This window comes from Megalobrama amblycephala, linkage group LG14 (assembly GCF_018812025.1).
Source record: "Megalobrama amblycephala isolate DHTTF-2021 linkage group LG14, ASM1881202v1, whole genome shotgun sequence".
NCBI lineage: Eukaryota > Metazoa > Chordata > Actinopteri > Cypriniformes > Xenocyprididae > Megalobrama > Megalobrama amblycephala.
In genome coordinates this window covers 3,750,205-3,774,730 of record NC_063057.1, presented here as the reverse complement: position 1 = coordinate 3,774,730, position 24,526 = coordinate 3,750,205, and the positions used below count along the sequence as shown (strand labels likewise).

The 24,526-nt window shown below is 38.2% G+C and overlaps 1 long non-coding RNA gene across 4 annotated transcripts in view; it reads left to right on the top strand.

Annotated features, from left to right (window-relative positions):
• The window catches only part of LOC125246146, a 34,529-nt gene that overhangs the window by 414 nt on the left and 9,589 nt on the right, over window positions 1-24,526 (top strand). For 2 of the 4 annotated variants that reach the window (XR_007179751.1, XR_007179749.1), the window contains exons 2-5: window positions 10,574-10,652; window positions 14,401-14,516; window positions 14,700-14,822; window positions 15,078-15,190. This is a non-coding gene — a long non-coding RNA (uncharacterized LOC125246146). Of the gene's footprint in view, window positions 1-10,573; window positions 10,653-12,264; window positions 13,834-14,400; window positions 14,517-14,699; window positions 14,823-15,077; window positions 15,199-24,526 lie in introns of those variants that run through there. The other 2 variants (XR_007179750.1, XR_007179752.1) reach the window with 2 other exon arrangements.

Genomic DNA, 24,526 nt, shown 5'->3' with positions numbered 1-24,526 from the left:
GAGTTTTTATGCAGCGCTCTATCAGGGTCACCACACTCTCAGAATATTAACCAGAGATGGTTGATGTATCCAAGCTGTTTTTGAAGTGCGTTAATGCTAGAAAGTGGGCGTCCGTTCCTCTTCTGCATCTAAGACTGCATGTTCTGCTCTCCGGAGAGACTATTCTTCGGCTCTTAAAACTGGAACACGGCACAGCTGGTAGTCTTGGAACCAGCACGACAAAATAAAGTATCACAAACACGCTGTCCGCGCTGTTCTTGTGTTACGGTGCTGTCATGTTTCCGTCAATCATCCATTGGCTCTCATCTTCTTTGTCAACTGCAAATATTCATTCTCACTATGGGAATTTTATTTTTCAGCGGCTGCTTTTTTGTTGCTCCAGAGACTTGATGGAGTTCTCATTTATGTTTCATTTAAGTATTAACTTTGATATTTCTTCCACAATCCTTTGAAATAAAAATAGGCACAAATGATATAATTATTGGCATGCAATAAAAGTGTAGAGCTACAGTATTAAAGTGGATAGTATAACTCCTCAACAGATTTATTTGAGTTTGGATTGAGGTCTCAAATGTTTGATTCATGGTAAATCAGAGCACAGTCTAAGATCTTTTCTGAAAGTCTGGTGAGATAAATAAGACATAATTTGGGGCTTTTTCTTAGTAGAAATGTCTGAGATGCTGGATGCATATACTATAAAGTCTCAATTAAACACTAATAGTGTGAAATATTGTTAAAATTTAAAATAACTGTTTTCTACTTGAACATTTTTTCAAATGTAATTTATTCCTGTGATGCAAAGCTGAATTTTCAGCATCATTACTCCAGTCTTCAGTGTCACATGATCCTTCAGAAATCATTTTAATATGCTAATTTTCTGCTAAAGAAACATTTCTTATTATTATCACAGTTAAAAATGGTTGTGCTGCTTGTTTAAACTATGCATCCTTGCTGAATAAAAGTATTAATTTACACACACACACACAAAAAAAATCTTACTGACCCCAAACTTTTGGAATAAAAAATCAGGGGGCGTTTACATGACACTGTTTTCAACTAAAAACAGAAAACTTTTATGCGTTTTGGTCATTTATTTACAAGACAATAGCGTTTTAAGTGTGTAGTGTTTCTTTACCAAGTGACATTGCCAACTACTGGCCTGGCATGCATAATACAGCGTGTTTAGTTGTTTTCACAGATCCGTGTGAACAGAAATCGTTCTGACAACATTTGTCTGTATGCGAAAAACGCAAAGGAAAAACCTTTATTGTTTTTAATACATTGTTGTCAAGTAAACTCACCCTCAGATTTATCCTCGGTGCGCTGAAAATAGAAACCTAGACCATTTTATTCTTAGAAAAAGACTCAAATTATATCATATTCATCTCCTCTAGAAAAGAACAGATCTTCTTTCAGAGAAAATTTTAACCACACATTGTACTGCCCTCAGATTTGCCAAGATACAAGTCTGCAATCAAAAGTCAGAAGTCTCATTATAACTGAAAGGTTTCTTAGGAAATTCATCCAAGACAGAAAGGAGTTATGTTCTAGTTATTAATGTATCTACATGCATGTAAACAGCCAATGTCTATAGTACTTATGTCCTTCAGTATAAGGTACATTTTGGGCATGTAAATGCTGGTGTCCTCGTGGCTATACTAGTCGGACTGTACCTGAAAAATAACCAGCCAGCCTAAACACCTCATGCCATCTGAAACCAGCTTTTCTAAAATGAAAATTAAAGCTGGTCCAGATATAACCACAGGCCCTTAAGGGAAAGATGTAACTTCTGGGCATCACCCCTCACGTGGAGAGGAGTTGATTGGATATGTGGGGAGGGGACTCTTGGTCCCTTGTTGCCATCCATTGGTCCGTGCATCGCTGACGGCACGTGACCGCACTAATGGAGAGCCAGGAGCATTTTTTTGCAGACGGTGAGATGAGGGAGAGTTAAAAATAAATCTGTTGCCGGAGGGGCTGGTTTCAGCGTTCCCTCTCTGAGATGCTGTCAGAGAGTGTCGGCCCCCTCAGAACTACTTTGCCTCACAGGAGGCTGTATTTTGTTTTTGGATCTCCAGTCCAATGATAAATTCAATTTACAGTTCACACAAAGCATCATGTAGCATGATGCATGTATGACATTTCAGAGTGAGTTAATGTGAAAATCTTTACGGCAGGTATAGAAATGTACTTTTATAATGAGTAGGTTTATTTTATATTTGTGTCTGTTACGATAGTCACAGCTGGGTTGCCATTCAAACGTGAAGCGAATCTTTTCAAAGTGCACAAAAAAACAAAAAACAATCAAATGTGAATTAAATGCGTTTCCATCAAGTTGTTCGAGCGGATGACGTGGTATTGGTTACCTAGTAACCAACAGTAAATAAAACACCAGTGGAAACAGCTGATTAGTCACATGGGTTTAATGTTCACTATAGGGCTGCACAACGATTAATCACGATTAATCGTTTGCAAAATAAAAGTCTGTGTTTACGTAATATATGTGTGTGTTCTGTATATATAAATACATGCACATACATGTATATATTTAAGAAAAAAATTATATTTATATATAAAATAATCTAAATATAAATATAATCTAAAATATATATATAAATATGTATATTTATTTATACATGTATATATTTTTTAAATTTATACATGCATGTGCATGTATTTATATATACATAATTATTATACACAGAACACACACATATATTACGTAAACACAGACTTTTATTTTGCAAACGCGATTTTAATTGCGATTAATCGTTGTGCAGCCCTAGTTCACTACATCATAATTTATTTGGCAAATGTGTTTCCATCTCCCATTATTCACATTAAATCTTTTTTGCTCAAGTCAAAATCCACCTCAGATTTTTTAACCAAAATTTGGTGTTTCCATCCCTTGTTTCTGATGCGATAGTTCAAAATGTGCTTCACGAATTCACATATACATATAATTAGATAGAGAAAGTATTTGGCGTGCTGTATTTGGAGGACTCCGAGCTCGGAATTTTCTCCCGAACCCAGAGTACTCCCCCCGGATGTGGTTATGAGAGATAGAATTTAGAAGTGAGGAGATGGGGTGGTGGAGGGATGCTGATAAACTGTCAATCGAACGGAGGTAAGTCTGCAGTATATATACCTCTGTTGGTTGATTAGCTGAATGCTTTCCACCTGTGATAATTAGTCTAATTATCTGCACCTGCTCCTCCCGAATTTTGTTAATAAAACATCATTTAAAAACAGTGATGGAAACATAGCTACTGAGTCTGATAATGCGATTTTGACATTTGATTCTTGTTGTGTCATGGACAAGAAACATGTCAGACTACACGATGCTTCCCGACCAATCATCGCTTGCCGCCTTTAACGAAATGAGCGATGAACTAGCGAATGAGTTCTGGAATCAAGAGCATAAACAATCTATTAAAGCGGAGTGTTAGCCTCCGCTATTGTTCGTCAGCATTTATCTTTTTTCACACTGTCGTGGTAGTCAATCAAGGAAACATCATAAAGGCTGGAGTATTGTTACCATAGCTCCATGAGCCTTTCCTCCATTGCATAATTCAACCTAGCAGCACCAATACCATCGTCCCTCTCTCGTTTCGCCATGTTTGAAAGCTGTGTACGGAAGAGCTTCTGTGCTCCTATTGGTTAACTTCACAGATGTGATGGAACCTGTTGTGGAGGACGGAAAAAAGTTAAACATGCTAGTCCTTCTGTCGTGGCATATGTCGCTATATGATCGATTCTTGCATCCCGACGCCCATTGTCATTGTCGCCCATTGACGCCCATTGTCATTTACGAATCACCAGAACACCCTACGGTGCCAAAATCATGTTGATATTGTGTAGTCTGAACATGGCATTACACTGAACGCTATTCACATCATGCTAACGTTAACATGTTGCTGTAGAAAGTACTGTAATTCTTAAGAAAGTGAAAAAATGCTATGCAATGCATGTGATTGAACCCCATCAAAATTGAACCTACAGTATTTAGTTTCCTAATATCAGACAGATACAAGTATAGATATAGAGTATTTATTTTCATAATTGTTCCTGGATATGACACTGATAAATTGTGAGTGATTGTAAAGTAGAATGAACAGAATTAACCTGTTGATATACACATGCTACATTACACTAAAGATGTATACATACACTATATCAGAGTCAAAGACATTTTCCTCAGGTTTTCATAGTGCAATCGTTACCTTCACAGTTTCTCTTTCAGTGGACCGTGCTGTCAAAAGCATTTGCACGGCACGCCGAAACGTCCTGAGTCATTTCAAACCACGGAGTGTAATTAGAGGGGACTGTGAAAACATCAAGGCCAACATGGCCGACTGTCACCATAGCAACTCCTCAAGTACAGGATATTCAACAGCTGTAGAGATATACGCTGTGATTAAGCATGTGTTTTGGTCATGTTCTTTCTCTCGCTTAGAGAGCGGGTCATCGGCGAGATGCGTGGGGGGCAACCCAGTTGTAATGTAAAGGGAGGATGTAATCTCTACATGTGAGCTGGAAGAGCGCTTGGATTAGCCGGTCGCACTGTGCAAGCAGAACAACTCCTCCTCCCTTCCTCCCTCCAGCCGTCGAGAGTGACCTTACACTGTCGAGCATAGTGAACGGGGGTTGGTTCAGGGCACATGCACTCCCAGGCACATACGGATATTTTTTCAGCACAATCACAGCCTCTTCATCTCCACTAGAGCAAATGGGAGCTGAAAATGGACAGGCCCCATCAAGCCAAGTACTGAGGCTACCTGTACCACTGAGGCCTGGTAGCAAAAAATAAAAGAAAATCACTTTTATCACTCTAGGCGTAAAGCCATCAACATGCCTCATTTAATTCAGCTGCAAAGTCATAAAAGTGCTGCTTCCTTTGCAGGCATTTCTGTTAAAGTGATTCTATGTAGATTGCAACAAACTTCACAGAAAATAAATTTTAGGCACAGTGCGAAGCTCGCTCGCCAAACTTTTCTGATTTATGAGGATGCTCGATGAGGTCATACAGGCGGCCCTCGTACTGAGCTCCGAGCAAGCCGGGATGAAATTCGGTAGGACTGCATCAATCTGTGGAACTCTCACTTATGAGTCAGCGCCTCACAAGGGCCAACAGATTTCGCCCTCCTTTTGTCCTCATTACCATGGGTCCAACTGGCAAAGCAGGCCAAAGTTTCCTAAGATGTGACCCACTTAACGGTACGCTTTTGAGACAGAGCAAATATAGATGCAGGCAGCTTGCTTGTGGGCTGAGTCATGATATGGATTTGGAACTGATGCAACAAAGGGGAACAAATAAGACAACAGGCGAATCAAAGTCAACAGATCCGACAGCACAAAACACATCCAGGACAGCGTTGCTAATCAAGGTGATGGATGCATAATGTAAAATTCAAGCAGACAAGCTAGTTTATTTTACATTTTTTATTTGCCAATTAAAAAGGTTTTTAAAATCAATAAAAATGAATAGTACTTTTTAGAAATACGATGAAAGGAATAGTTCATACAAAACCGAAAATGATCACACACACAAAAAACTGTTTTACATAAATAAATAATGACTAGAAATTGTGCAGCCTCAAGAACTTGATAGACCACATTCTGTAGCTACCAATGTTTTAATCTTTTTTTTTTTTTTTTTTTTTAAAAAACGGTGCAATTCATGTAATTTCTAAATTAATATATTGTTTCTCGCATTAGATTATGTCACTATCGCACTGTAAAACTGAACAGTGAAATTAATTAAATTAAATGAGTTTGTTTCACTCAAATAATGATGAAAGTTCATTGTACTTAATAGGAAAAAGTTGCATGAACTCAAAATTTCATTGTAGTAAGCTGAACTTAATATGATTGAGTTGAGTTGAGCATCCTTTGCGTCAGACCATATAAATAACTGTTGAAATTAAGTGTTATTTTGTGTGTTTTTGCACAAGATTAACATATGGAGATATAAGTTCATGTTTAATGTTGTGTTATGTTGGGATTCAGGGGGGTTCTGTTATGTTAGTTTTGTAACGTTACCACTGTGGTGAAGAGTAGAGCCTGTGGTTAGGTTGAGGATGAGCTGCAAAACATTAAAGACCACATGTTGTTTGATTACATATATGCAAGTATGTAATGACAGTCTCTCTGATAGTTATAATAGCATGTGTTATTTGCTATGTAACATTTAACCAAGATCTGAATGTGATGTTTATGTAAATTAACTGTATGTAATTAACATTATGATGAGTTGGGAAAGGGATGCTGGTGACGGGATTGTTAGTGAGAGACACCTGTGCACCACACTGGCCTTGATCCGCTTCCATGGCTCTCAGCCCCGCCCCACTTGTCACAAAAATTTTAAGTTCTACCAACTTTAAAAAAATGAGTTAGTTTACTTAAATGCTTTGGGGTAATAAGTTTCCTCAAATGTTTTGAGTATTCTGAACTTATTGGGTTTTACAGTGATTGTAACGGTGGCTGTAGAAAGCGCACGACTAAGGATATGATGAGAAAAAACAGAGTCTTTAATAAAATAACTCAACACAAACAGTAACTGACAAAGGACTGAACATAATATGGAGTATATATACGCATATAGTAAATGAGGGAACTAAACAGAAATAGCTGGACAAGGATTAACTCATCAGTAACCATAGAAACTAATATGAACTGACATGACAAGAACTAAACAGAACACAATCATGACATTACGACAACCCCCCCCCCCCCCCCCGATTATTAGGATATAATCAGCCCTGATCATTGGCTAAACAATCGTCGAAGTTTGCAGGTTCTCCCCGTGTCAGCGTGGGTTTCCTCCGGGTTTCCTCCGGGTGCTCTGGTTTCCCCCACAGTTCAAAGACATGCAGGTTAGGTGGATTGGATATGCCAAAAATTGTCTGTAGGAGTGTGTGTGAATGTGTCCCAGAACTCTCAGTGCTGGGTTGTGTCAGGAAGGACATCCTGCATACAACCTGTGCCAAATCAAAATGTATGTGAAGCGGACCCTGCAAATGAGTGGGAAAAATGCTAGGAAGATGGATGGATGCAGTGGCGGAGCCAGAGGGGTGTGCGGGGTGGCACTAGACACCTCTGACATCTGATTGGCCATATAGTTTCTGATTCGCTACTTCCATTTCACCGCCTGTTGAAAGAAGCATTTATTTTTTATGTGTGGTGACATAGCACATTGTTAATGTATTAGCATTGAATATTAAGAGAATATTGATGTTAGTTGCAAAACACAGACAATTAAGAATTAAGGGGGTAACACAAGCGCGGAGCTGTTCAAAATTCTGCCATTAAACCACTCATAGTTTTCCATTAAAAGATATAATTTGTCTCAAATCATTGTTAATGGCTCTACATAATGACTTCACCCTAGGCTGGAAGAGTGTATATATACAAACCAGTATTATACATGATATTGTTTCACGGTCTATGGACCCTCAACAGTAGCCTTGGCCATGTATAAAAGTCTAGTTCCGCCACTGGATGGATGGATGGATGTCATGTGTTTCTAAGAAAAACCAATGAAATGTAAACAAAAATGACTGAGTTCACCTTTAATGAACTGGATTAGAATAAAAAATATAAATCTAGATGAGACCTGCACAGCAAATGGAGTATCCGAGCGATGTTCCCTCACAGGCTGCTGATAACCCAGGGCTGTCGATAGAGGAGACTTTCAACCAGAGCCAAGCATTCTGGGATGGCAGAAACAGTGGGAATGACTGATAACAGATGAACTGATTACAGGGCCTATCTGACAGACTGAGATAAAGAAAATAGAGAGGGAGGGAGAATGAGAGAGACAAGGAAAGAGAGTAAAAAATGGTCCTCTCCAGGTGAGCTCCTATTCTAGGGCATCTTCCCAATTAAAATCTGCTCGCTTGCTCCACAACCTGAGGGAATCGTTGTACAAATTTGTTTTGAAAAATCATTTGTGGCGCTTCCTTGGCTTGCCCATTTGTCTCTCCACTGTGTTACATCCTACTTTCCATCTTGGTAAACAGTGAAGAATGTATAATAGAAAGAGTTAACAAGCTAGGTCAAAAAATTACTTTGTGACTCAGCTGCCAAAATGATGTGAATTGAGAACATTTACAGGCCATAAATATTTCTTACTGGCCATAAAACTGTATTTTGTAGTATCTCATTATAAAACAGTCATCTCCCTGTGACAAAGAAATATTTCCCTTGTATATTTGTGGCAAACATTATATATTAGCCAATCCCCCTAACCAATGTATCCTCACCTGTGTGATATTGCTGTAATACTGTTGTTCAATAAACAAGAAGCTAATATTGAGGACAGTAACTGACATTTTAGATAAAAAATTGCCAGTTACTTTATCGGTTTTTGTTCTACTTGTACAAAAATATTTCCGAATAATCACAAAGCACATTTAACCATTGCTAGACTCAGCACACAGTTGTGTCGTTTCCAGTATTGGGGGTAACGCATTACTTTTTTTCAAGTAACTAATAAAGTAACGCATTAAAATAAGTAGAGCAAGTTAGTGTTTTCCCATTTATTGACTGATAGCTCTCCTGTCCCTATTTTGAGAGAAATCGTGAGAAAATTGCAGTCGTTCTGCGCCATCTACTGTACAGGTGTGAATTTGCATTTCCTTCACATAAAAAAGTTTACATAAAAAGGTAACTAAGTAACACAATTAGTTACTTTTTTAGGGAGTAACCCAATATTGTAATGCATTACTTTTAAAAGTAACTTTCCCCAACACTGAACGTTACTGAATGTATCAGTGTTTTAATTGAATCAGTTGAGTAAATAAATCAATGACTCATGTTTTGTTCCTAAATGAATCAGTGATTTCTGAATGATTTGCTTGAGTGAATGATTCTTTTGTGTAATCTGCAGAAACACAGTAATCAATTCAATTCAATTACCTCAACTTACTATTGAATTTACAATTTTTTATATCTTTTTGATTAGATTTTATCACGTTTCTTATGACTGATTTAAAAAAAAAAAAAAAAAAAACTATAGTAATTCTTTCTAATAATTAAGGCCTGTTCACACCAAGGATGATAACTATAATCATAATGATAAAATATAGCTCTGAAAATCGTTCTTAATATAAAAGAATAGCAGAGTTCACACCACAACTATAATGATAATGGCACAGAGAAACGATATCATTTCAGAATGATTTTTTTCCAGCTGATGAACAATGTGCCTTTAAATCATGTTTTATATTTAAACTCTTAAAAATTTTACTTGCATTTGGTGATTGTCAGTTTTAGATTCTGCTATCAAATCTAAAAGAAGTCTAATCTTGTCTGGTATCTCAGAGGAACTCTTACAGTCTGGATCACAAAGCTAGTGATGCAAAATCCATCTTATAGCTAATGCTGAGACAGCTTATGCAAATAATATGCTTTCTTTCTCTCCTCATTCGTCCTCCAATGACAAGTCCTTCACCCTTTGCAGATGTTTTTCTTTTTTTTGATGCTGAAATGAATACAGAATGAAGCTGGGGAATCTGGATGAAAAACCACTTCCCAGAGAGTCCACAGTGCTGCTTAAACTGGGAGAAATGTAGAGTCATAGATCTTCATTTGCAGGTGACAGAAACCCTTTGTCCGTTTATTAGGTGACATTACCAATGCCTGCTAAAATTATAACAACACCGGCCGTTGAACAATACATTAAGCATGCTATGGAAATGTCCGTTGCTATTTTGTTAATCGCAGTCAAGTTTAATTTTAGTCCCATTTCCACCAACTCAGGAACAACTATATTAAGCCTATTAGAGTAAATGAACTCAATAAAAAATTGTGCTGAACAAAGCACTTGTACACTTAATGAATTTGCCCCGAGGGCTCCAAATCACAGATTACCATTCCGAAATGATCTATATAAGGTAGTCTCTGCATTGCACTGAGAGTCGAGGTTTGTGTTGGCATGCCAAGACACCCAGAATGTCTCCAGACAAGCTCACGGATATCACCAAAGCTATAACACTTGTACTGACAAAGCTCAACTCTCAGGCGTATGGATTATGGAGGCAGAGTCACCAAGTGTCGTTCTCTTACGGACTGACAGCCTGTTGTTTTGATTGGGATTTCAGCATGCTAATTGGCCTCTCAAAGTTGGCGTGTGGGTGATGAACAGGCTAAGGGGTGCTGCGGTTTGGACAGCTGTTGAAGAAGAAGAGGAGGGTGAAGGAAAGAAAGAAGGAGATAAAGGAGTGCACGTGGGCTGAGACAAAAGCATGTGTCAGACTCTTCGCAGCCTGTTGACTGAGATAAGCGTAGCTGCAACTCGAGGAGGCGTTGATTCTCCGCCTACGGAACCTCAACGGCGTCGCCATTTGCGACGGCTTTGCTATAACAGATGTATAATGCACATAAATGGGTGTTTCTTTAATTACGGACATTTTTAAAGTTCTAAATATTGATTTTTATCAAAACCAACAGATTTTGTTAAATGAAGGTCATGTTAAAACTTTTTGTTCACTTCTCATCATTTCCACAACAACCTACAATTTAGCCACTAATAACATCTTTTTTTTTCTGTATTTTTTTTTTTTTTTTTTAGTTTCTGTACTTGGAGACACCATGGAGACAGCAGCATCAGTGAAAAGCAAGCTTGAGATGAAATGGAATGAAAAATCAAGGTAAAATTATTTGTAAATAGAATATTTTATTGTGCGTCATTTAAAGGATTAGTTCACTTCAGAATTCAAATTTCCTAATAATTTACTCACCCCCATGTCATCCAAGATGTTCATGTCTTTCATTCTTCAGTCGAAAAGAAATTAAGGTTTTTGAGGAAAACATTCCAGGATTTTTCTCCATATAGTGAACTTCACTGGGGTACAACAGGTTGAAGGTCCAAATTGCAGTTTCAGTGCAGCTTCAAAGGGCTCTATATGATCCCAGCCGAGGAATAAGGATCTTATTTATTGGTCAAAATTGTATACTTTTTAACCACAAATGCTTGTCTTGCACTAGCTCTGCGATGAGCCATGCATTCTGTAAGCACGTTGGAAAGGTCACGCGTGACGTAGGCGGAAGTACCGCGGTAGGGCAAAAAGCTCCATCTCATTATCGGACATCGTTATTTGACTTTTTTTTTTTTTTGTAAAGGCTGTTTGATTTAGTCTTTGCACGTTCACTTTGTAAACACTTGCTCAGTATTTCCGCCTACGTCACGCGTGACCTTTCCAACATGATTGCGTAATGCGTGGCACATCGCAGAGCAGTGCAAGATGAGCATTTGTGGTTAAAAAGTATATAAATTTTAATTTTTTTAGAAAATGACTGATCATTTTGCTAGATAAGACCCTTATTCCTCGGCTGGGATCGTGCAGAGCCCTTTGAAGCTGCATTTTAACCCGTTGGTAACTGCTGAAGTCCACTATATGAAGAAAAATCCTGAAATGTTTGAATAACGAGTTCAGTACATGGAAATGACATACAGTGAGTCTCAAACACCATTGTTTCCTCCTTCTTATGTAAATCTCATTTGTTTAAATGACCTCCGAGGAACAGGCGAATCTCAACATAACACCGACTGTTATGTAACAGTTGGGCTCATTAATATGTATGACCCCAATATTTGCATATGCCAGCCCATGTTCAAGGCATTAGACAAGGGCAGCCAGTTTTAACATCTGGATCTGTGCACAGCTGAATCATCAGACTAGGTAAGCAAGCAAGAACAATAGCGAAAAATGGCAGATGGAGCGATAATAACTGACATGATCCATGATATCATGATATTTTTAGTGATATTTGTGAATTGTTTTTCTAAATGTTTCGTTAGCATGTTGCTAATGTACTGTTAAATGTGGTTAAAGTTACCATCGTTTCTTACTGTATTCACGGAGATAAGACTGTCGTTATTTTCATTTTTAAACACTTGCAGTTTGTATAATGCATAAACACAACTTCATTCTTTATAAATCTCTCCAACAGTGTGTAATGTTAGCTTTAGCCACGGAGCACCATCAAACTCATTCAGAATAGAATGTAAACATCCAAATAAATACTATACTTACGCGATTAGACATGTTGCATGACGAACACTTTGTAAAGATCCATTTTGAGGGTTATATTAGCTGTGTGAAGTTTGTTTATGGTGTTTAAGGCAAGCGCGAGCTCTTGGGGCATGGAGCACGAGATTTAAAGGGGCCGCGTACCCAGAATCGGCACATTTATAATGATAGGCAGTTAAAAAAAATAATTAAAAAAAACTATGGGTTATTTTGAGCTGAAACTTCACAGACACATTCAGGGGACACTTAAGACTTATATTACATCTTTTGAAAACATGTTCCTCGGCTCCTTTAAGCTATAATTTGTAAAATGTTAAAATACCATTATTAAAATATTACATGATTATTTTAAATGTTAGTATTATTATTAAATATTATTTTGTGTATTTCGTGTTCTTTAAATGCAAGCCACCATTTTTGTTCCGAAAATGTTACTCTTTAACACAATACATAAATTGAGATGTGGTGAAATGTTTGTTATTTTCAGAAAAAAAAGAAATACAGAATTCTCCAATGGTGCATTTATATCCACTGTAGGACATTGCTCGCTGACAAATTTAAACTTAAATTTGAGGTTTTTTTAAAAGTCAAGGTGGAAGAAGCTCTGTTGCCAGTTAATCGTTTAAATTGGCATTGTGACACCAGCAAAGCAGGAAGGTTGGCAGAGGAAGGCAAAATAAAAATCTAATTACAGTGTAGTGCAGGAAGCTTCACTGTAAGCTCCATTATGCTAACAGCAGGTACTGGTGCTTTTAGGGTCACTTTAGTCCATCATTTTTTTTTTTTTTTTTTTTTTGGACACAAATGAAAACTTCTGTATAGGAATGCTGTATTGCTTTTTGTGTGTCCAAAAATCTGGGGCTTTCACACTAACTCTCAAAGTAAGATAACATTATAGGAGAGCTTGAATAATTCTCTATGAATACGTAAATGAATTTACAGCTCCTCCTCATTGCACTTTCCATTTGTTGATGTAAGATAAGACTCATTGCACTTGGAAAATGGCAAAGCTCAATTCCCACTGTTTGTTTAGGAAATGTGAGCTGCCTTCCATACATCCAATTAAAATGAGCAAATTCAATCTGTGCGCTTCCACAGAAATCATCTTCGTACTGATTAACAGTCAAATGTTTGTGTTTGAGTCTTTCCGCCGCTGTGGTTTCATATTCAACTGGACGAGGTGGCGGCGACGTTCGATTTGAGGGTGTCGTCGTTAAGGTGCGGACCACAAACCGATGAACCTAAGTTGGTGTGGGCAGCTTGTCCGCCATTGGTGGACGGGTGCTTTCTCATCACAAGGGACACTGGAGCAGATTGTGCTGATAAAAGCTAACGCGGTCTAGCGACCAGACGAGGCCAGAGCAGAGGTGGCCACCCCGCTGCTATGCAACACAGTCTTTGAAAATGTGATTCAGCTGTTCCCTCCTGTCGGCTCGCATTAATCTCTCGCATGGAGAGTAGAGATTCTGCGAAAAGACACGTGAGTACATGGAAAACAATTTTGGAGTGCACAAAAGCTTTCTGAGAAGAGTAATCTACATTCGTAGAGAATTTGTGTCAAAAACCACCAGGGCAGCAGGCACTTTACGCTATAATCAAGAAAGCAATCACAGATGGATTGACTTGTTTCTTTTTGAGTCTGTCCACATTTAGAAATAGGTCAGAGTCCTTTGAAGCCTAAATGACTGCTCGGGATATTTGTTTTCAAAAACAAATGCCGTTTAAGACCCTTAAAGCATATTTACATGGCGAAACCTTCCAGGATCACGGCACCCACGCATGCAGAATCGTTGCCAAGGTAATGTATCCGATTAAGCCCGTATCTGATGTGAGCTGAGCTCATTACTATCTAAATATGTATCAGATAAAACAACATGACAAATATTGATTTCATAAATTCTCATTTTGATATAATCCTCGAGTCAGATACAGGTAAACTTATGTGGGTTGCTGGTGAAACAGATTTAGTATGATGGATCTTCATGGAAGTGAAGTCAGTACCATTTAATATAGCCTATACTACATGTACAAAAATGCATTGTATGTTTCAGATCATTTTTAAGCAACATCACACAAAGTTAATCAGATAATTGACATTTCAGGCACACAATGCCCAGTTTTTACATTTAATTTGCTTTGGCAATGGAAATTTTACCAAATGAAGCCAAAGCAGCATCAACTGTTTTGCTTTTCATACAATGAAAGTGAATGGAGAACACAAATGTCAAGGCAAAATGTTCAATGAATAATAACTTTTTGGTATGTTTCTGTATGTTTTTAACACACAAGTTTTATAGGAAATATATATCACAAGTTTTATAGGTCACGTTCATGAGGCTGTTATTGTCCTGTCTTTTCCTTTTAGGAGCTTGAAAGTCTTTGGTCCCCATCCAATATTGTGTGGAAAAGAGCAGCATGATCATTCTTGAAAACATCTCCTTTTGTGTTCCACAGATGAAAGAAAGTTGTACAGGTTTGAGGGTGAGTAAATGATGACTGAGACTTGGACTATAACACTCAACATCATTTTAAGTTATACAAGTTTCAAGGAGGCAAGAAAAATAGTTGAAATGATTTGTACAGCAATTTGATTATATATTTTATAGTGCACAAGTTGTATTGACCACTTTCTGATGGTTTTATGGTGCTTTTTTGTCCTTTTAGGAGCTTAATAGTCTTTGGTTCCCATCCACTTCAATTGTATGGAAAAAAGCAGCATTTTGATTCTTTGAAACTTCTCCTTTTGTGTTCCACAGATGAAAGAAAGTTTCAACTACAGGTTTGAGGGTGGGTAAAAGATGACTGAGACTTGGACTATAACTCACACTGTAAAAAAATTACATGATCATTAAGTCGTGACAACATAAGTCTTTCCATTACTTTATCTCATCAAAATAATGTAACCAATTTCAACATATATTTTTTTTTAAGTTATACAAGATAAAAAAAAAAAAAATAGTTGAAATGGCTGAGATTTTTGCAGTACACAAGTTGCATTGACCACATTCATGATGGTTTTATGGTGCTTTTTTGTCCTTTTAGGAGCTTAATAGTCTTTGGTTCCCATCCACTTAAACTGTATAGGAAAAAAAGCAGCATGATCATTCTACAGAACTTCTCCATTTGTGTTCCACAGATGAAAGAATGTTGAACAGGTTTGAGGGTGGGTATGTGGTGGAAGAATTCAAATTTTTGGTGAGATATTCTTTTAATAGTGGTAATGGTATTGAACATACACTGTAAAAAAAAATCCCAGTAAAATTTACGGTAAAAAACCAGCAGCTGTGGTTGCCAGAACTTTACCGTAAAAAAATACAGTAGCAACGTAAAAAAAAAATCTGTTAAATTTACGGTAAAATAACGTATTTCATTAACTGATATAATGTTAATTTACCAACCTAATGAAGTACTAATAAATGTTTTGTACCTTTATAATACACTGACAGTCACCAAACACAGTGGTGATAAGTCACATGATGAATCAAAGTTCATCACAAGCAGATTTTCAACTAACACTAACATATAAAAGGTGCACACAGTGTCATTCACACACACACTAAACACCATCATGGTAACATGCATGAAATTTAAAAATGCAATAAACATTAATTTAACAACATTAGATGTAACATAAAAACCTAATGTACATAACTGATTAGAAAAAAATCAGAAAAACTAAGAAGAAACAGAGTTATTTAAACGAAAATATATCAAATGTGAAGTGTCACGCAGGGAATTGTGGGAATGTCAATTTACGGTTTTTCACTGTAAATTTTACAATGCATTGTTATTTTTCACTTCCAAAACTGTGAATTTAATGGTATTTTACCGTAAAATTACATTAAATGTACCGTTAGATCTATTACAGTTATTCACCGTATATAGTACTGAAACTTTCTGTAAACCAATTGACAGTTTTTCACCGCAGCATTTTTACAGTCTTTTACTGTTAAAATCACGGTCATTTTTTACAGTATATTAATACACCCAAGGTATTTTGTGATTGACAGGATTAGATGAGCATACACTTTTTTTTTATAGCTCTCGGTGCTTCTTCAAGATTATTTGCAATTTGGGAATGCGATCAAGTCAACTTCTTGGTACTTTTGGATATGGCATACATGTGCTCTGCAATGTCACAATAAATCAGCTGTCTTGCACTAAAAGGTTCAAGACAGTCAATCAAATATATGTTTATCAATTTAAATTTATATGAGAGAGAACAAGTGAGAGAGAGAGAAAGAGAGAGAGATTGGTCTCTGCAGAAATCTGGCAGTCTTCCAAGGGCACCGTTACATCCAGTGAACAAACAAAATACTGGTCAGCTAAATATAACATTTCCCTTCATGAGCAGGCCTCAGGAAAGAGAGAGAGGGAGACAGATGCGGTACTGCGGTAGCAACATGCCAACGTGAGACGCATGCTCCAGAAACTCACCTGAGGTGAAGCTCAGCCGTGCTAGCAGAGGTCAGGCTTGTCCTTTTCTCTCCTCTCACAGCGGCATGTTTGTCTCTGAAGACTTTGTGCACCCTTTGTGCCTCTCAGACTCTTCTTTCTTAGTGTTTGATTAAATTTTCCCCCCACTCTCTCTGGAAATACAAAGCTTTGAAACAAGACTTCGAAAGCTGTGAAAGATTAATAATTCACGTTGTCGTCAAAGCTACAGGGACTTGTAAAATTAAGCATTGTTTTTCAAGCCTGAGTTGGGCAGTCGTGCGTGGAGGGAGAATTTGTTGTAAAAATATTAACTTGCGAGGAACAACGGAATAGAGGCTGCTGCATTGTTTAAATCTGAGGGAGAAAAAAAAAGCACATGTTTATCATCATTATTCAGGAAGAACCCTTAACTCGGCTGGTGAGGATTTGAAGCAACTTTACTTAATCCGTCTTTTGTCTCGGTGGGAAATTTTAAACAAGCGCCAAAGCACAGAGAGACTTTGGAGAGAGGCTGCGTCTTGCTAAGGGCTGTGTTCTCACTCTGTGAAGAATATGGCTGCGGAGAAGGTCATAAGTAGACAGAGAACACTGCCTGACTGGAGTGTGTGTTAGAGGGTGTCTAGGAATAAAAAAAAAAAAAAACTTTGCACCTAAATCATCAACATGAAATTCAAATTCATTGTGACTTGGTTGGAGGATCTTCAGGGCTTTGGATCCCAAGCTAATGACAGTTCACTGGACTTCAAAAGACCCATGGAGTCATCCAAGGCTACCGATGCAGACGCTGTCATCTTTGGTCTGTTTTGTAAATTTGATGTGAATTATGTTGAAGTGAATAGCTTTACCCACAGAAAATATCTTGCAGAAAGTTTTACCATTCTTGAAGACCTCTAATGGCCCCAAAAAGTACATTTAACGACACATCTCGGACCGAAAGTGTATGAATGCCATTGCATTTTTATGTGCAGCTTAAAGGGATAGTTCACCCAAAATGAAAATTATCCCATAATTTACTCATCCTCACCCATCCTAGGTGAATATGACTTTCTTCTTTCAGCCAATCGGAGTTATATTGAAAAATATCATGGGAGTGCATGGTGCCATTTTTTAAGCCCAAAAAAGTAGGGATGGGCATTTCAAGCAAAAATAATATTCGAAAATCGCTGGGAATTATTCGATTATTATTCGAAAATCGCACCCCTCCCCCGCATGCACACATAAACAGAGAGAGAGGGAGAGAGACCATTCACGCTTTCAGTATGATATTGATAAACTGTTTAATTCATTGCGGAATATGCTGTCTTAACTCAAGCCATATAATGATTGTAATGTGCTGAAACATATTAATATGTTCGTTAATATAAGTGAAAGTAAAATCCGCACGGCCATTCATAACGGTGCGAAGCAGAGCGAGCGTTTTCAATTAATTCCTACGTTGAGCTTCCGTAGGAATAAACTGAAAACGCTCGCTCTCCGCCAGTGGACACGCACCATGAATGACCGAGGGGATTTTACTTTCACTTTCAAATTAGCGCCATTTCGGGAGCGGTGACAATGATACCGGTGTTGTTCCTGAACACCGGCAACACCGACTATCGCAGCAAGCCTACCTCAAGCCATATTGATTTTAGGCTGCCTAAACTCGTTATAACGTTGTGAACAGCCTGAATGACGGCACTTGTGTCGTGTGAACATTGATTTTTAACGTCTCTGTTATAGACCTTATGTAGCCCCGCCCCTTTTCAGCGCTGCGCTCGTTGTCTTTTGACTTCCGGCTTGTATTTCCACAGCGATCTTATGTATTTATGAATGAACGGCTCATTTTAAAATCTTCCCGGTCTACTGACATTTGTTTAGACATCTGCTTTAAACATAACAATGCTCATGATAACTTTCATTAACTCTACAACAGGTAAATCCACTTCACCAGCTAATTATTCTTCAACAACTATGCCATAGAAATATACAGGGCTACCGCTAAAACGGAAGTTCAAAGACAATATTCTAAAGATGGCGGCGCGCTTGTTTCTCTGGAAAATAAGGTCTATATGCCGCACTAGTCTGTGTTCTACTGTTGTCTAAGAGTTGATTGACAGCTTTTTAGGTGCGTTATTGGCCGCGCGCACCACTGTCTGTGAACGTGTCACCATTGAAAACATGAGGATTTTTTAAGACGACAATCGCACAACCTATTCGATATTCTATAATTAAATCAACTAATCGAATATTCGAAAATCGTGACACATCCCTACAAAAAAGCGCATCCATCCATCATAAAAGTAATCCATATGGCTCCAGGGGCTAAAAGTTTTCTAAAGAAAAATATCCATAATAATAGCTTCCTGTAATGGCAAACATCCACATGTTCATGAGAAAGTCGAGTTCCGGCATATGGCGTTGGATGTAGGCATAGCGTAAGCTTAGGTGAGAGTAGACGCCTTTCACGGTTCAGACAAATAGGGCTGGGCAACAAGCTCAAGCTCCTTAGACATTTCTCTTTAAAAATTGTCTTTTTCGACTTCTAATTCGTGACCAGTGTTCTGTTTTGCTCTATCCTCTGCGCTTCCGCATTCGTCAATACGTCATGCGTTGGGTCAGAAGTCACTCTTCGATCAGAGCTAGACTCATGTACGGCTGTTACCGGAAGCCAGTTATTATAGTTTATAAAGTTATAAATATGTATATTTTTCTTACAAATACACATTGCTTCGCTTCAGAAGGCCTTTATTAAACCACTTGAGGGGGTTTTATAATGGCTTAAAAAAATGCTATCATTCATTGCCATTATAAAGCTTGGAAGAGACAGGATATTTTTTATGTAACTCTGATTGTGTTCGTCTGAAAGAAGAAAGTCATATACACCTAGGATGGCTTGAGGGTGAGTAAATTATGGGGTAATTTTCATTTTTGGGTGAACTATCCCCTTAAGTGTCCAAATACTATTTTGTGGCCACTGTGATTACTAAAAATATTGCTATTTTTTATATATACATTATTATTTTTATTTTCCCAATGTTTAAAAAACCTTAAGGTTGGATAGATAGATGTTCTAGCAGACATAAAGAAACTGGATAATCCATTTCCTGAGCAAAGGACTCTTTTGAGCCAGTTTCTTTAGTGAAGTCCAAACATGAATCATTCTTGTTAGTGAATCAATCAGCTTACAACTAACTGCTACTTAAATCAGTGTACTTACTGACTGATTGTTCATGTGACAACATGCAGTTAAAGATTATGAATTTGCCAGTAGTATATTTTGAATGAAAAGTGAATGAAATATGTTACCATATGTTAATATGTTCCTGGAAGTTGCCATATGAAATATGATATGAAATGTCAGCAATATATGTTGTTGTAGACATTAAAGGATTAGTCCACTTTCAAATAAAATTTTCCTGATAATTTACTCACCCCCATGTCATCCAAGATGTCCATGTCCTTCTTTCTTCAGTCGAAAAGAAATTAAGGTTCCAGGATTATTCTCTATATTAACTATATTATATATAGTTTCATTGCAGCTTCAAGGGGCTTTAAATGATACCAGACGAAGAATAAGGGTCTTATCTAGCGAAACAATCAGTCATTTTCAAAAAAAATGTAAATGTATATGCTTTATATAAACAAATGATCGCCTTCCAAGTGGTTCCGCCAAAACCGCACTTTCGTATTCTTCAAAAAGCTTATGCTGTATGTCCTACGCCTTCCCTATTTAACTTACGGAATGAACGCAGCGCCAGTTCCATTTTTATGTAAGTAGAATAGGGAAGGCGTAGGACATACAGCGTAAGCTTTTTGAAGAATGCTAAAGTGCGGTTTTGGCGGAACCACTTGGAAGGCGATCATTCGTTTGAAGCTGCACTGAAACAGTAATTTTGACCTTCAACCATTTGGAGGCCATTGAAGTCCACTATAAGGAGAATAATCTTGGAACCTTAATTTCTTTTCGACTGAAGAAAGAAGGACATGGACATCTTGGATGACATGGGGGTGAGTAAATTATCAGGAAATTTTTATTTGAAAGTGAACTAATCCTTTAAGAAACATGGTGACATGGTGAGAAGGATTCTGGGCATGGCCGCCCACACATTCCATAAAAGCCTAATGTCACATTGCCCGTTGAACCTTTGGTGTTAGCATTCTATCAGAGAACTGAAATGCCTCATGCATTGCAATGATGCAGAAAGAGAAAGAACTAGCAGATACTGAGATACTGATACAGATACTGAGCTTAAGGTAGCGAGTGACATAACCATGTGATCAGGGTCTGCGCTCCCGTTTGGCTGCTACCTGGCTCCCGGCAGGCAATGCTAGCGGGGGCAAATGCAGACGCTCCAGGGGAAGCAGCTGTCATTTGGCAGGGGGCGGCTTTCCAACAGCTTTTGGAGTTAATATGAGAGTGTGTGCTGACAAGCAGTACTGTGATTGTAGAACAACAAATAGACACATGAGCTCCCGTAGAGACACGTCGAATGTGTGTCAGTAAGATGTGTGTGTGCATGTATGACATAGTCAGGATCACAGTTGAGCTGAATGGCATGAAATATCAGGATATGATAGTTATAGATAGATAGATTTGTACTAGTTTTTTATGTTGAGTCATCCATCCCCTTCATTAAAATCAATCTTATGCTGACAGTTTAGTTAATGGTTTCTAGCTGGTCTAAGGTTGCTCCAGGATGGTCCTAACAGCTAGTCAGACAACTTTTATTAGGTTTTTGGAACGTGATGTCTAGTCAACCAGATAATGAACAGTTTAGTTTGGTGATTAAAGTTGATGATTAAAGTTAATGATTTATAGGCTTTATAGATAGATAGATAGATAGTACCAACTTTGGTACCTATCGGTACTGAAATTTTAAAAATGTGACGCTTTGAGCGCTGTTGAGCAGATTCGTAAACACCTCTGATTGGCCATTGCATTGATGTGCTCATCGGAAATGTCTGTGATTGGCTTCAATGATCAACGCGCGGCAGCCTTTGAAAGCACACGGAACTGTTTGAATTTCAAAGCGTTTTAAAAGCGCAAGCGGGAGTGTTTGAAAGCCGGTGGACTGGTCCGCGATAGACGCCTGCTTTCAAATGTTCCCATGTGTATCTGTGTAAGCGCTCGGTGAAGAGCGTCATTGATGACTTTTTACTATGTTTTTACAGCGTTGATCATTGAAGCCAATCACAGACATATCCAATGAGCCGTGAACACAATGGCCAATCAGAGTTGTTTACGAATCCACTCAACAGCGCTCAAAGTGTCATATTTTTTAAATTTCAGTACCGACTAAGTCTTTACTTTTCACAACTCTAATAGATAGATAGATAGATAGATGGATGTGACGCTTTGAGCGCTGTTGAGCGAATTCGTAAACACCTCTGATTGGCCATTGTGTTCACACGCTCAACATATAGTCTGTGATTGGCTATAATGATCAACGCACAGGAGCGTTTGAATTTGAAAGCGTTTTGAAAGCAGGACTGCTGATAGATGCCTGCTTTCAAACGCTGCCATGTGTATCTATGTAAGCGCTCGGTGAAGAGCGTCACTGATGTCTATTTACAACATGTTTTTAAAATGTTGATCATTGTAGCCAATCACAGATATATCTGTTGAGTGTGTGAACACAATGGCCAATCAGAGGTGTTTAAGAATCCGCTCAACAGAGCACAAAGTGTCACATTTTTAAAATTTCAGTATCGACTTGGTTTCGAAGTCACTACTTTTGACAACACTAAGATGGATGGATGGATGGATGGACGGATGGACAGAGACAGACAGACAGACAGACAGATAGATAGATAGATAGATACAGTAGATAGATAGATAGATAGATAGATAGATAGATAGATAGATAGATAGTACTGACTTTGGTACCTATCGGTACTGAAATTTTAAAAATGTGACGCTTTGAGCGCTGTTGAGCAGATTCGTAAACACCTCTGATTGGCCATTGCATTGATGTGCTCATCGGAAATGTCTGTGATTGGCTTCAATGATCAATGCATGGCAGCCTTTGAAAGCACACATAACTGTTTGAATTTCAAAGCATTTTAAAAGCGCAAGCCGGAGTGTTTGAAAGCCGGCGGACTGGTCCGCAATAGACGCCTGCTTTCAAATGTTCCCATGTGTATCTGTGTAAGCGCTCGGTGAAGAGCGTCATTGATGACTTTTTACTATGTTTGTACAGCATTGATCATTGAAGCCAATCACAGACATATATCCGATGAGCCGTGAACACAATGGCCAATCAGAGTTGTTTACGAATCCACTCAACAGCGCTCAAAGTGTCACACTTTTAAAATTTCAGTACCGACTAAGTCGTTACTTTTCACAACTCTAATAGATAGAAAGATAGATAGATTGATGGATGTGACGCTTTGAGCGCTGTTGAGCGAATTCGTAAACACCTCTGATTGGCCATTGTGTTCACACGCTCAACATATATGTCTGTGATTGGCTATAATGATCAACGCACAGGAGCGTTTGAATTTGAAAGCATTTTGAAAGCAGGACTGCTGATAGATGCCTGCTTTCAAACGCTGCCATGTGTATCTATGTAAGCGCTCGGTGAAGAGCGTCACTGATGTCTATTTACAACATGTTTTTAAAATGTTGATCATTGTAGCCAATCACAGATATATCTGTTGAGTGTGTGAACACAATGGCCAATCAGAGGTGTTTAAGAATCCGCTCAACAGAGCACAAAGTGTCACATTTTTTAAGTCACTACTTTTGACAACACTAAGATGGATGGATGGATGGACAGACAGAGACAGAGACAGAGACAGACAGACAGACAGGTAGATAGATAGATAGATAGATAGATAGATAGATAGATAGATAGATAGATAGATAGATAGATAGATAGATAGATAGAGTAGGCAGCTTTCCTACAGCTAAATATATTTCAGAGAATGTGCATAATAAGGATTCTCTTTAATCAGATCGCATTACAAATCGCATCTTAGCAGTGCAATCCTATGAAAGACCCAGGGCAACAGAAGCTGCTTTAGAATATAAAGTATAATTACGAGTAGCGCAGAACCTCATTAGTTTGAAATATTAGTACCTCGGTAGAGCTGGCCTCCAGTCTTCCCGTCATGGGGGAATATGAGGGACTGGCTTTGGCAGCCAGTCATTTGTTGATTTTGAAGCAGATCAGTGAAACAGGTGTGCCATGCTGCGTCAACCTCACTCGCCGACGTCGCTGCCTGCGGGGTGGATCAGCAGCGCTCTTGAATTCCGCTCTGAATGATGGATCTTAGGATGCACCATGGCTGGCTGGCAAACTGTCCTCTCCAGCTGATAAACACCTTTAAACACATGACCTCCTGTAGTGGAGCGTGCAGGGGTTGGCACAATATCAACAAGAAAATGGATAAAACATTAATGCAGAATTTGCAATATCTGTATATCAGGGATACAGCTCAACAAATCCTCTTATTTTATACTGCTGTGAATATTTAGAAATGGCTGTTTTAATATGTCAGAGTTAGCCCAGTGTAGATGATGCCTGCAGAGACATTTTTCTTACTCATTTGCAAATGTTGCAAGCTTGTTTCCTAAGTTGAGCCTCCAAAGAAGCTTCTATAATTTTAGATTAAGTAACTATCCTTTGTGTAAACCTTTTTTACTGTGGATGAAATATTATTGCAAATGTGAGCATCACATGTATAGTAAGACAACATGAAAGTAAAATGGACCCAATTTTCTTGCTTTATACACGCTCTTGATCTTGTGAACTATTCATCATTGCGAATGAGGTTCAGTCCCGTTAATAGGTTAGTTCACTCAAAAATGAAAATTGTGTCATTAATTACTCTCACTCATGCCGTTCCACACCCGTAAGACCTTCGTTAATCTTCGGAAAACAAATTAAGATATTTTAGTTGAAATCCGATAGCTCCGTGAGGCCTCCATAGGGAGCAATGGACACTTCCTCTCTCAAGATCCATAAAGGTACTAAAACATATTTAAATCGGTTCATGTGAGTACAGTGGTTCAATATTAATATTATAAAGCGACGAGAATATTTTTGGAGCGCCAAAAAAACAAAATAACG